The sequence below is a fragment of the Manis pentadactyla genome, chromosome 4 (assembly GCF_030020395.1).
Source record: "Manis pentadactyla isolate mManPen7 chromosome 4, mManPen7.hap1, whole genome shotgun sequence".
Classification (NCBI taxonomy): domain Eukaryota; kingdom Metazoa; phylum Chordata; class Mammalia; order Pholidota; family Manidae; genus Manis; species Manis pentadactyla.
Window position 1 is genome coordinate 47,215,591 of NC_080022.1, and position 14,985 is coordinate 47,230,575.

At 40.7% G+C, this 14,985-nt stretch overlaps 1 protein-coding gene across 3 annotated transcripts in view; it reads right to left on the reverse strand.

Annotated features, from left to right (window-relative positions):
- DAB1 (DAB adaptor protein 1) overlaps positions 1-14,985 on the reverse strand; it is a 1,149,186-nt gene that overhangs the window by 808,653 nt on the left and 325,548 nt on the right. For all 3 annotated transcript variants that reach the window (XM_036911229.2, XM_036911228.2, XM_036911230.2), the window contains exon 2: positions 8,257-8,417. The gene's annotated coding sequence lies outside the window, so the exon portion shown is untranslated. The remainder of the gene's footprint in view (positions 1-8,256; positions 8,418-14,985) is intronic.

The following is a 14,985-nucleotide window of genomic DNA, read 5'->3' on the forward strand; positions in this document are numbered from 1 at the left end:
TCCGTGGTAGCCAGGAAGGGCAGTGCCTGTCCTCAGAGCAGTTAACAAGCTATTAGACCAAACATGAAGATGCCAGCAGGTGAGTAGAATGAAGTCACTACATCACAGCTGTCTGTTTGCTAAGATCAAACATGGGAAGAAACAGCCATAAATCAGCCAAGCCACTGTGGCCATTGAGCCAAGTTCAGGGGAGCATGACAGGATTTCCAACCTGTGAGTCAAAGCCCAGGGACCATATCCCAGAGGTACATGCTGAAGAAAGCGACACTCACATTTCTCTGGACTGGCTTGATGATGCAAACAAATTAAAAATTAAAACAAAACAAAACTGCAACACCAGTGAACATAAAGACAATGCCTAAGAATGTGGGAAAGGCTAGCTGAAGAAAGTACAGTAACGCAGTAAATGCAGATTTCACATGGTGTCACTGACATTCAATCAAATATGAAGATACAGTCAAGCAGGAGGATCTGCTCAGTTTAGGATGGCAGAACCAGTATTTGAAACCAGATCTTTCTCAGAGCAGGTGCTTTGGTTCTACTGGGCTGACTCTTGCAGAAAGGGTCATTAGATTTTAGATTCCTGAGGATAGACTGTGTTTGCCCAGTCTAGCATAGTTTCTAGACTTGAGCATGTAGCAGGTATTCAATAAATATTAAAGGATGAATAAAATAAATGAATGAATTGTATTTCTAATTCTATGCAGGTTGCCATACTCTGAAGAGACTTCCTCAAGTCATCAGGTTGGCCTGGGATGAAACGGTTTTGTGTGCGTTACTTAATAAAAAGAGCTCTGGGTCAACTGAAAAATTTAAAGTCAATATGAAATTGATCCTCATCAGCACTTTCTCCTCCAAACATATAGACAAAAGGACATTTCTGAAACATATGTATTAGTGTTGCTTTTTCTGCTCCAGAGACTCAGCGATCATTGTCACCTCCCAGTACAGCCCTCATTAATTTATGGGGCATCCAGCATAATCAGCAACAGGCTTCTTGGCAGCAGAAATTGGGGTCAGCCTAGAATTTGGGGTAGTCTCTAAGCTGCAAACAGAGCAATTTCCTTTCATGCTCTTTCTCTTAGAAGTCACTAAGCACTATTTAAGTTAAGCTGAAGACCTCTAGGATGGATTTCAAGGACACTCTAGGATCATCAGCAAATCTGTCCACTTCATCTGGACAGGCAAAGAGTGTATAGACAACCAAAATAACATACCCTATGGCACTTTCTCAAGATCTCACATCCCATCTTCACTTAATTTACCAGCCATATAAATAAAGATGTGCTCAGGAGGGGGAAAAAGCAGTCAGCTGAGGAGAAAAACAAAACTCTTCTGGCTGGAGGAAGCATGATATTGTGAAAGAGCCAGATGTACCAAGTGTGACTATTCTTGGGCCCAATATACGGCACACATATGTATTCTTCACTTAAGGTGATAGCTATGATGATCTGTTGAGATGATCTGGCTTTAGGAAGAATTGGGGAAATAATTTAGGACCTCTTGCTTAAGCCACAGGGATGCTGATATAGACGGCATGCCTGTGTCCCCCCACAAATTCGTATATTAAAAACTAATTCCCAGAATGATGGTTTTGGGAGGTAGGGAATTTGGGAGATAATTAGGTTATAGAGGGTGGAGCCCTCATGAATGGGATTAGTGCCTCATAAGAGACATGAGAGCTGGCTTCTCTCCTCTTCGCCATGAGGATACAAGGAGAACAGGCCACCTACAAACCAGGAAATGGGCTCTTAAGGGACAGAAGATCTGCTGGCTCTTTGATCTCAGAGATCCCCCCAGCCTCCAGAATTGTAGGAATAAATATTTTCTGCTTAAGTCACCCAGTCTACGGTATTTCTGTTACAGCAGCCTGAGTGAAATCAGATGTGAAGTCACAGCTTCTGGGGCTGACTTTCCTCTCCTTTGATTCTGTTGTCTGGTGCAGTGTCATAGCCCAAATGCCCCTTCCAAGATTACCAGACAGGACCTATAATCTCTTTGTCCTTGAATAGTTTGCCTGAGTATTTGTCTTAGAACATTTCCTTCAGGACATTACACCTTCCTAGTTGTATGCAGGCTGGAGATAAGAGGTGACCACTTGGACACAGTGGAACATGCAAAGCAAAGATGATGGGGGAGACTGCCCAGGATAAACATCCCTGAATGTCAGGTGAGGGTCACAAGGGTAGAGACTCGTCCAGGCAAGAGCTCCAGGTGGTCCTGGTGAGGGTTCCAGGGGCGTAAGGATGGAGGTGGGGAACAAAGCCAGGAGAGGATCATGAAAAGTTGCAGTGAGGAAAAGGCTTTATCACAAAGTGCACCCCTTTGAGCTTGCGTGTGCACACGCACCTGGCATTAGCTTCCAATGTTATAATAAACTGCCCCAAGCTTCTGGGAGCCAGGCTGGATTCTGTCTCCTTGGATGATAAAAGGATCAGAGCTAATAAAAGGTGCCGACCAATACTGTCAATAATATCATGCCACTATTTCATCCTTATCTTGTCATCTAGTTTTCAAAGAGTGTATGTAACCATTGAAGGTCTGACTACTGAAGCCCCTCATATTTTGGCCCCTGGGCCCTATTTTGAGTTGATAAATATATATGTCTAATATTTGAAAATATCACATTTAATGTCACAGCAGTAGTATAAATAAAGTAGTATTATTTCCACTTTAAAAATGGAAATAACTCAGAGTGGTTAAGACACATGCCCTAAGCTACACAGCTAGTAGGCAGGAGAACTACAATTTGAATCCATTGTCCTAATTTTGAATCTTTAAGGCCACTCAGTTTTCCCAGTTTTGAAAGTCAGTTAAAGTTGAGAATTGTGCTCTCTAGAGCAGTGGAGGAAATTGTTGTGGGCCCCCTTAGTTTGCATAAATCCTGACCTTTATGATATCCTCAAGTCCAGCCCACCGTTCCTCTTCAGGACTTGACACAATTCTAGTATTTGGTTTGCACATACCCTCTGGCTGTTGCCCCCTGAGACACTTGGGAGAATTCTCCTCAACTTGAGTTAAATCCTAGTCCAAAGCTATTTCTCTTTTAGGACTTCACTTTTTTTTAATTGATTTTTTATATTTAAAAAAGTTAGGCATACTTGTAAAAATATCTGGTTCAGAAGAAAAAATATAAGGAGGGAAACAAACCCCTATCCTCCAATGCAAACAATTCACTCACATCTGAGTGCAGTGGCTTTAGGTGTCAGTGGCCACACACCTCAACAAATATTTGCCATAAAATTGGAATCATGTTGGATGTAAATTTCTGCAGCCTACCTTTATCTCAATATGCCATAAAAACATTTAAAATTCTTTAGAAATGTTTTATTTAATGTATACATTAGTTGAATGTAAAAAACTTCAATGAAACATTTTCTTCATTTTTGGAAATGTAAGAGGCTTACCCTTTTTAAAAATTGCAGCTAATGTGGAAATCAACTTGTTTGTCCACAAATCTTTGTAATTTTTATTTTTAGGGTGGAATGCCAGAAGAGGAATTCTGGGCCAAAAGTTATGAAGTCATTTTAGGCTCTTCCAGATAATTTATCTCGATTAAATTCTCACCAGTAGAGTTCCACTAGGAGATCATTTTTCCTAGGCGGTCCCTACAAAGAGGCGGTGAACAACAATCTTTTATATGGCCTTACTTTTGTTTGAATAGGGAACATGTCAAGACAAGACTGTGTTTATCTAAGCTGTTCCATTTTTATCCTGGGCACATAGCTAAGCTTCATTTCCCAGTCCACTCACAATTAAATTGGGGCATATGATTGAATTCAGGTTATAGGTAGGAGGATGCATGCCACTTCCAAAAAGGGCCTCTAACAATCTCCCAAGTATGGCCTTTCTCTCTTTCCTCCCCTTCTGCAAAGACCTTAGAGGCCATGTGTTGAAGATGATAGTGACATACATAAAATAGGAAAAAAAAGTTAATGATTGCATTAAGTATAATACACTTTTACTGTGTTATATTCTAACTAATGCAGGGAGTGTCTGATTAACTCAAAAAGCCCAAACCAAAAAGCCTCAGCTAGTCCTTTGCATGTCCAGCCGTGAATCTGCCTTTGACCAGCATGGCTTTTCACAGAGGCACGTGTAATCTGTAGCCCTGGTATCTAACATAGTGCTCAGCCTTAGGAAAGCTTACCTGGCTGTGGGCTCATACGTGTTTGCAGAATGTATGAGATCATAAAAGAACCTTGTGATTGCAACTGGCTGACACTCAGGAAGGTCCCCTGTGCCGTCTAAGTAGATCATCAACTGGCCTCTGTCTTCCCCACTTCATGTACGTGCTTCACCAGAGAACAAGCCCATTTCAATGACACAGGCATCTGCACACTGCCTCCCCACAAGAAAAACCCAATGCTGGGACTGCCCTGCAGAATGGAGGCTGCTGTGCAGAGGAAAGTGGTGTTTCCCAACACAGTGGTTAACTCTTTTCCTGCTGACGCTAATTATAGATTGCTAAATGTAAACTGGGGAAACATGTCGCCCACCCCAAAGAATTCCAGAAATGGGCCTGTTGTCTCACAGGAACCTGGAAGCAGAAGGCAGTTGCTCCTTCTGAGTCTCATGTATACCTTGTCTTCTCCCAATACATTTGGTAAACAATGAGAGGTATGCTCATAGAAAAGGGGAGAATGAAATTGCAAACCTTCCCAGCCTCAGGGCCTTTCTTCAGGTTGCTTGCTCAGTTGCAAAGCGGAAGCATGGAGTGAAGGCACGAAGACACCGCCTGGCTTTAATTACACACATGTGCAGCACTATGGTGGCAGTCTGGGAATGCAATTATACAACTAATTATATTGAAACAACACACTTCAGCTTCCTGGAAGGGCCCCACCCATGGAACCACCAGATTGTTATTTTGCTACAGAATCATTCCTTTCTTCTGTTTTAGCATTGCTTGTGGAATCTTTTCCTTCTTTTAAAATCCTTCTCCTTTCAGGACACCATCAACAGTCACCACCTCAGTGAGGCCGTCCGTGGTCCTGTGCCACCCATCGCCATCTGAATGAATCCACCTCTGTGTTATCACAACACATAGCACAGGCCTCTGGGATGTGACTCTCAGTGCCTGGGCCTTGGTTGTCAAATCCGGAAAACAAGACTGATGGCTCTCTAAGGTCTTTTCAAGCTTCAAAACTTAATTTTTTGAATTCTTAGGAGTAATAAACAAGTGGTTTAAAATATTACAGTATAATGGGAAAATTGCAGCATTGGCACCAGAAGAAGAGTTTGAGCATCAACCCAGTTGCTTCTATAGCTTCATGACCTGGGTGGGACTGATTGTGCCCCTGGGCCTTGGTTCCCCATCTGTGAAATGGCAGTAGTGCTGATATCATGTCACAAATAAATTAAATTAGGCTGTGCATGTGAAAGCACTTCATATATAAATAATGAAATACAGCGTTTGTATTAGTTGTACTAATAAAAGGCTCTGGGGCAGTCTCTCCCTACCCTACTCTAAAGGATACTCCTACCACTGCCGAATTAAGCATCTTAAACACACATCTCAGATTCTCAGAATCATGCCCAACGAACTCCACTGCCTCTGTCTATAAAGATCTCTCATTAAAAATCACCAGGAACCTTAACACTAACAGTCATGACAACTCTGGCAACCCCTCTCTAGGAGGTTACTTTATGTTAAGCATTTGCTAGGCATTTGCCACATCAAGAGAATGAAAGAATTAGACAAGCTTAGGGTCAAGTCCTAGATTTGCAAATGAATATTTATGTGTTCTTGAGAAAATTGCTTCACTTTTTAAATCTTAGTTTCCTTGTCTACGAATCCGCTGTGACAGTGACTACTGTAAAGGACTGTTGTGAAAATCAAAATGTGACAACCCACTTAGAGCATGCAGACACAATACCTGACACATAGCAGGCACACAACAAAAATGAGTCCCTTTCTCCTACTCTCCCTTCCCTCTGAGCACCAAGATTCTACAATGCCACAGTATCCAACATTCATAAAAATAGATGTATGGAAAATGATGGGTGGCTTCTAGGGGAGTGATGTCAGAGAAAGATTTTACCAGAACATCAATTCCAGTATCACAACTGGGCCCCTGTGTGAGCCTTTCACCCACTGTGCTCATCACCACAATATTTCACAGTGAGCATTTAACTTCTCTTTTTTTAAAAAGAAAGACTATTCTCAATGATGCATGTGATAAATATGTCAGATTTAAACCTTTTAGAAATATTAAAGGTTTTCCAGCTCAATGTTTGACAGACTTGATTAATCCCTTCCACACAGAAATATTCAGGATTGCTGTAGTTGGGTTTTAAAGCTCTGAGAGCATTCTTTGATGAAGGCAAAGAAAAGGTAAAGAGCTTTTAAAAAAGAGAGTGAGGTGCCACACAGACTAGACAAAGGATATGAAGACCCAGAAAGTTGTGCACTATGGTGAAGAGCTGGAAACTGGGATGGGGAGTGAGACGGGGAAACAGTGCCTGAAAATCTCTCTCCTTTGGAAGAGTTTTCAAATGAAAGTCACACATCCAGCTTGACCACAGGACATTAGTCTAAGATTTTTCTTCTCTGCTGGGTTCCAAAATGGATGATGTAGGAGGGTGCGGGGAGCAGGGCAGACCAAGGGTAGTAAAACTTTAGCGAGGAATGAAATATATGTACCACAGACACTTGTCATAGTCCTAGACTATTCAACAGTCTCCAGCTTGTTCTTTCAGTCACTACGGCTATTTCCTGAACTGACCTCTCCAATCCCAACTGGACTTTGAAATCCTCTAAAGAACAGGAAATATTTTTTGGCCATTTTTCTTCTCAGCACCTACCTAGCTTTTGTATATAATAGGTGCCTAAAAAACATTTGTTAAATGGATAGACTTAGCATTTAATAAATTTTTTTTTTTGTCTTGGACAAAAGGGGCAAACCCCTACTTAATTATGATGCTTTAAAGATTATAGACGCCAGCTCTTCTGATTCCCATACTACAAGAGAAAATAGAGTCTAGAAACTAAACCACTGAGACTTACAAAAATAAAACTTCCCCCATCAAACACTTGCTGAGCAGTACGATCATGCTAGGTGAGTAGGACAATGGCTCCTCGCTCAGTCACACCACCAGCTGAGGGAGATGCACCACTGCAGGAGGCGCGGCAGGGAAACGCGCGGCACAAAGGAAGGTACACCAAACCCACCACTTCGGTTCATGGGGAATGTTAAAAAAGGCTTTGAAAATGAGTGATAGATTCTTAAGCTAAACTTTGAAGGTCAGTACCAAGGGGAACAGGGGAATGTGTCCTTCCCCATATCGGGTACACAGTTCCATTCCGTGAACTTACATTTAAACTCCAGAAGGAACACCAGTCTGTTAATCGACCTCCCATGCAAGATCTCCAAGGGTCAGCCCACTCTGTGGTTTTCATCGATGCCCAGGTCAATCTCCAACACAACCCCTACTCTATTTTTATGAAAGCATTTTCCCTATATAAAATGTCAACATATTTGCAACAAGGTATTAAGGGAGTAAATGTGTAATTCATTTATGTGATTCATGCAATTCAAATGGCTGATGTACAGGGATCTCAGGATGCCATCCAGCTTTCAACTGAGAGCAAATAATTGTCCCGTAATTTCTTAATTTTCCCACAAGACAGTTTAAAGTAAAAGATGTCAATTTGCAAAGCCAGACTGCATTGTAGTCTTAAATTGGGCCTGAAATAGCCACAAGATGAAGGGTAATAAGGCAGAGCAGAGCCCAGAGTGCCTGGTGCTGTGCAAAATTGTTTAATATGGTCAGACCCTTTAATCTTCATATCTATTGATGTAGAAAGCAGCATGTTTCTGTCACTTATGATAAGAAACATTACTTTTTAAATTCCTTGGTGAGGCCTGCAGATCTTAGGCAGTCAGATAGAAGGAATCTCTATTTCTGTGTCTGTGAACGTTTCTTTTTTCCATGAAATTGGTTTTATTCTAATCCATTTAGCCTCCAATCTAAGTCAGAGACAAGTAACCCTGAATGGAGCCACACAGGAAGAGAACAAAGGCTAGTGCCTTTCAGTTCTCAGATTCTACTGGCTACCACCTCCTTGAATAAGTCAGTAATTAAACAAATAATGAACCTGAGAGTATTAACTGTAGGACAGGCAGTTCTAGGAAGGAAAATAATTTAAACAGCATTTGAGAGAAACAAAATCACACTCAAAAATGAAGGATGTGGGGGTGGGGAGAGGGTGGTTTGAACCATTTTCATGAAAGAGTAAAGCATTTTACTTACGTGTCCTAGAAAATGGTTCAGTCAATGCTTCCAGGCTGGGTGGAGGTGACACCGGGGAAAAGGAGGCCCCAGGCTCCAGACTGAAGAAATTGGATGTTGTTTTCCCAAGATTGCCAGGGCCACAAGTCAGGAATCCTCATTGAGAGAAGCCAAGGACATAGCTGTTGTGAAAGAAGTATATGTCAATTCTGAAAACAAACCAATGGAGCAAGAAGGATGAAACACAACGTTGTCACAGTGGGGTGCAGAGTTTGTGGCTCAGGGTGAGGCATCCTCCTAAAGTGCACGTGGGGGGCGTGTATGTAGGCCTGGGGCACAGAGACCCAGGGGCTTAGTGTCAGGCTAAATAAAAGGGAATTTGTCAGTATTGCTGTGCCTAGTGTTACGCTAGACCATGTGAAGGGCACAAAGCACAAAACATTCATTAAACCTGTATTTTTAAAACGTGAACTAGATTGTACCTACACCGGCTAAAATTCAGAAAGTACAAGTTATACATTTTTCACTTGTGTGAATCTATCTGTACGTTAAATACAGAGAAGTGGAATTATTGGGTAAAGAAAACATTTAAAATTTTGATACTGTCATCTGCAAACGCTGTACAATTTTACACTCTTTTCAGCGATGTAGGAAAGAGCAACCTGCCCACACCCTCACCAACAGAGCCTATCATAGTTCTTCATTTGGGCAGACATGGGATATAAGGTATATTAAAGGCAATAACAATGTTAATATTTCATGAATGATCATAACATTTTAAGTTTGTTTTTCAGTTTTTATATGTATCAATCCATTTATTCCTAGGAGCAACCCACTGATATGGGTACTATTCTTATCATTAAACAGATAAGGAAACAGAAACACAGAGCACTTAATCATGTTTGGGATCGCAGCTATGAAGAGCAGACCTGGGGTTCCAGCCCTGGCATCTGGAAGTTCTTCAAAGCCCAAACTCTTAACCACTGACTCTTATTCCAGGAGATAGAATCTTATCTATGGTATGTTTTATAACAGGTACACACAAATAGGAAATCTAAGGGAGAGGGGTGCATAGGGAATCAGAGAGACCAGTTCTTTCCATCCTAATGGAAGCAGACACAGGCTGTTAACTGGGAAAATGTTAAGGTATAGTGATTGATAAGCTGAAGTCTAAGAAGAACATGTTGACACATTTTTCTTACTTGTTTTTTCCTCCACCTTTCCCTAGAAAAATTATTCTATACGTATTCATGAGGTGTTAGAAAGGTCAGAGCTACAGCAATGAAACTGCGGTGTGGCTGAATGAGCATGGCACTTCAACACCAACCCGCATCCAAGACCAAGCTCTACCACTCTTGAGCAGGATGACCTGAATCAAGTTATATCACTTCTCTGAACTTCATTTTCTTCAAATGGAAAAAAATGAGTCTATAGCCCCAGGAAAATGTTTATAATGAGTAAACAATACAAAATATGAACAATGCCAAACACTCAACAAAAATCATTAGTTGTAAACAATTTCTATTTACCTGTTTGATTTTACTCCCCCTGCTTCTCTTTATAGACACTTCACTTTCATCAAATTTGTTTTACTTTTCTCAAACATGATGGAATTTTCCAGTCTGCTTGCATTTCTGCATTCCATTCTCTAGCTAAAATACTCCCCCACCCCCAAGTCTTAGCTATAGTAATGCTACTATTAAGCCAGACAAATCTGTATCAAATGCTACCAACTCTGCGTGTTTCTTGACCAATGCCCTCTGCAGTAATCTAACCTGAAATGGTTTGAATTTCTAGGTATTATTAGGCTCTACTGCTTTTAAGACATTAATTATCATAATACCAGCAGTTAACAAATGCTTTACTATGTACCAGGCATGTTCTAAGCACTTTATATATTTTATATCTCACTTTATCCTCTCCACATGTAATAAGTACTGTTATTATCCCCACTTAGACATAATCATGAGTGTCAGTCACTATTAGCATGCCTTTCTGCACTGCTGGACTGAAGTCTCGAAAGGGCAAAGAGGCCAGGAGCATAATATTTAAACCTGTAGGCTTTGGAGTCAAAGAACCTGGGTTCCAGCCTTGGTCTTGATCATACTGGCTGTGTGATATTGTTACCAAATCTCTCCAGGCATTGATTTTTAATTTGTAAAAGGAGATGCTGATAATAACAACTTCAGAGAGTCATTATAAGGCTTAATTGAGTTTGTAGATATGAGTATTTGAAATTGTGCATGGCAAATGGTGAGCATTTCAGTGTCAGCTTATGTTGTTTTTCTTTAAATAGCATATAGTAGGTTTCCAACAAAAGGCTTGCTTCACAACTTTGCATTCACCATTTATTCCCTTTGCCTGTACTGCCTTTTTCCACCCTCATCATTTTACTGCTAACTTGAGGAACTCAAGGCCTAGGTCTCCAAAATCTAACTCTAGCATCTCCTGCTCTGAAAAGCCTTCTTCAACAGCCCTGGCTCCCAGGAGAGCTCACTCCATAACACCCTCTGTTACCTTCTGCCCAGTTTGCTTGTACCACAAATCTCACAGTCCTACAATCCCTTGTAATTCCTGCTCAGAACTAAGGGGTCTCTTTAGAGGTGGACTGTCTTAATTATTTTTAATCCCTAATACTTAGCATACTACTGGTATAACCTAGGTGCTAAGTACTCATTATATGAACAGATGAATTAGAAATAAATGCCCAGATGATAAGAGAGGAAAAGTTACCAATTCTTAACTCAGTATAAGTAATTCACTGAAAAGTCATTCAATCTCCCAATCAAAGCATGGAAGAGAAACAGTGCTAAAACTAAATATTTTATAAAAATAGATGAGAGGGTTCTATAAGGGACCCATTGCATTCCTATCACCACATATTCACTCACCACACTGCCATGCTATTGGTGTTTTAGAGGCAGACACTGCAAAATGATAGACTCAACAGCGATTCAAAAACTCAAGACATTAACAGACACACAGTTTGGCTGCTCAGATATAAACAGAATTATTATGGAAGGAAAATAATAATTAACTCATAAGGAAAGGGGCAAGTAAACATTCTATTAAAAGGGAAAAAAATTCCCCAATGAATATAATCTCCTTCCATTACTTTATGAGCATTAAAATTAATGGTGTTCGTTTTTCTGTGGTTTGGATAGTCATTGTATTTAACAGGCTGAAGTTAACTTCACAGGGAAAAAAAATAAATTAAATGTGCCCGTGTCTCAGGAAACTTCATTTTCTGAGTGAATAGCCAAGTTGATGCACATCATCAGAATGTCTGACAATCAGTTTTCCATACTGGTGTGTTCTAAATGGGAAAAGAAACCAACTCTTAATTTAAATTATTTTGCAAATCACTTCTTGCCTGCTGAATGGCATTCAGCTGCAGTAGGGGGCTTTCTCATATGGTCTAAAATACAACATGGGCTGATTAATGCTAATTCGAAATGTTTTCTTTGGGGGAGTGGGAGGGGGCACTCTACTTGGTGCACAGGAGGCTGAGGCCCTTTTATGGTTGGTGACTGATTCAAAGGCCAATAGCATATGTGCTATCAGATGAAAATGAACATTCACAAACATACCAAGACAAGTCAATTATTCTCTGATTCACTATTCCCTGGATCCTCTTGTGTAAAGAAAACTATTTATACTCCCCCTCGGATGGACACACACAACCACAGCAAACACGCCCTGACCCCAGTACCCCATGTAGTATTTCCCAGGGCACCTTCCATTGCGGAAGTCATTCGTTTGGTTCTTTCTGTTCCCGATTAATCAAAACAGACATTTTGCCAGTGAGCTTAGTTTTACTCCCAGACACAAAACACTTAGGAGTCAGAGGTTTTTGAAGAAAAAAATAAATGGAAAAAAAGGAAACAAAACATGCTTTATAATCTCTCGAGTGAGGGTGACTGGGAATTTGTCCTCTCCCCTGCTGATGGGTATATAGATAAATACTAAAATCAGTGCTCAAAAGCTTATTATTCCTTCCCCCTTCTCAAGACTAATAATTCAGAGAAACATACCAGCCCATCCTTGTCTTTTGAATTACCCCCAAGACAATGCATTGGAGTCAGAGGATTCAGAAATAAGGAAACTGATTAGAACCAACATCTGAAAACAAAGCAAATTAACATGAGCCAGCATATTTCACTTATTAAATCAGCAATACACTTTAAAAAGAAAGTAATACTCAATGTGGGCAATGGTCCAGGGACAGATTCTCCTACACTGAGGACAACCCTGCTCCCTGTGCACTGTCACTGATGATAAGGAGTGTGCAGTATTCAGTTGGGAGAGTTTTTACACAGACAGTCCGGCGTGGAATTCCAGCTCCAGCACTTGCAACTGTGCTATCCTGGATAAATTCCCTTTCTTTTATGAGCCTGAGTCCCCTACTTGCAGGTTGTTGCGAGAATCTGTGGTAAACTAAGTAACTGGCAGTGTAGTGGCTGCCATAAAGTAGACATTCCACAAATAGGAGCCATTATGACCCTGTCCTTAAAATAGAACCTGTTGCAGCATTTACCAGGGCCCCATTATACTACCTTGATAATCAGTTAGCACTTGAGATATCAGCATCAGTACCTCTAAAGGACTAATTTATATATGGCCATAGCTGGTGGGACATAACGCCATGTTTTTTGTCTTAAGTCAGTATATTTCAATAGCTGAAAGCTAATTTCCATGTAGCTCTTTGACCTTTAAAATTATGGAATGTGCTGCTTTTAACTGATAGGATCTTTTCTCTAGCTGACACTGATTTGCAAAGTTAGATGTCCAGAAGGCTAAAACATATTTTTTATCAACAAGACAACAGTATGACAAGTCTGAGTATCTCATTATGCCTGACTACAGCAAAGGCTTGGTGACCGTCAAGGGACTAGCTTTCTGCCATTGCAAGACCTTTAGTTAGAAGAGCCATGAATAGGCTTTTGTAAGTTTTTGAATCCCCTGAGTACATGGGCACTGCACACAGAGTGGAGTAGCAGTTCTCAAACTGCGTATTAGAGTCACCTGGGGAATTTTACAAATTACTAAAGTTCAGACTCCAATGGACTTAGTGAATCTCTGGGGTTGGAGGCTGCACAGTGGAAATTTTTTACAAGTTCTCCAGGTTATTGTAATGTGTAGTCCAGCCTGAAAAATAATCACTGGAATAAAGAAATGTTTGGATTGGGTGACGGTCTTTAAAAGTAGTGTTCTTTCTTTCATAAGAAGGCTGAAAACAACAGGAAAAACAGAACACAAGAAGGGAGAAGAGCCGGAGAACAGGAGGAATGGGATGGGGCTCATGGTAGAGGAAGGAGGAGTAAGTAGTACTTAAAGCAGGGTGGCTCTATCCTGAGGATCCTGGCAGCGGGAGCCAGGGCAGGTCTGGGGGAGTTGTTGGACAGCAGCCAGGGACAAACCCATCATCTTTCCAGCCTCTGAGAGGGCACTCACTCTTTGGGGGAGGTGATTAGAGTGGGATGTATGGATAAATTGAGGAAAGAAAATCACTTCTGCTGCCAGGTCTATGGCCGCAGCTTTTCATTTCTGCAGGCACAAACTCTTTCATACCTCCATACTTTTCTAAGTTCTGACCCTTCCACTGACAATGGTCTTTTCTCCTCCACCATGCAAATGCTGGCAAATACCACCTCCCGCAGAAGTCTTTCCTAATTTCCTGTGAACAATGAACACCTTCAGTCAATGAGCCTTTCTCTCAGAACACTTTGTGCAGTCTCCTCAGTCACAGCTCCTCACATTATATTAGCTTGTGGTTTATGCATATGCCCTTGCAACTGTGTACTCAATTCTGGTCATTTTACCTTTGTTCTCTGCCACAGCACCCAGTGCACAGTATGGATTCAGAATTTGTTTAAAGAAGTCTGGAGCACTATAGTGGACTTTAATTGCTATAGTCTGTCTGCATAGCATTCTTTTTACAGCTGGCTTGTTCTATAGGATTCTAGAGGAGCTGCCAACCACAGTGACTTATCTACCCAAGTAGCGTTAGGAGTCAGCATGTGACCCAGGCAGAGTAATTAAGAGTCCTTCCACTAGAAGTAATATACAGATACTGAGGAAGAGGGCCTCTGTTCTAAGACCTGTAGGATTTTACCCGAGACTGCCAAAGTTACCTTGCTTGCCACAAGGGTAAAGCTGCTTTTGGCAGAAGTGAATATTGCTAAATTGACACATTTAGAAGCAGAAAGACATAGAATCGATAGCTGCAGAGAGAGGATGAACCCTGGTAGCGTCATTTTAGCACCTGGATACAACAAAGCCTGATACATAACTATCACTCCAAGACTTCCTAGTTACATGTGCCAAATTCATAATTTGCTTGTGTTAGAGATGGATTTCTGTCACTTGGAATGGAAGTTATTTGCACCAATGCAATCATATCACAATAATATTGATGACAAAGCCCTGGATTAATATATATATATATATAGATATATAGATAGATAGATATACCTATCTATCTATATATATATTTGATTTTTCTGTTTAAGAAATCGGTAGAGAATAAACTCATTTTAAAAAAAAGGTTTTCAAACTGTTTGACGGATTCTAAGGAATCTATGGAGGACTCTCAGGGAACAAATCATGGATAAGTTGAAAGGCTTGGCTCCTTCCTTTTTTTAACTTAAGTAACTCTATTCTGTTTTATATGTTGGGATTCTATGATTCTATTTGAAAAAAAAAATGGTCCCTTTGCCTAAAGAAAAAAGCATGAAAAAAAATTCATTG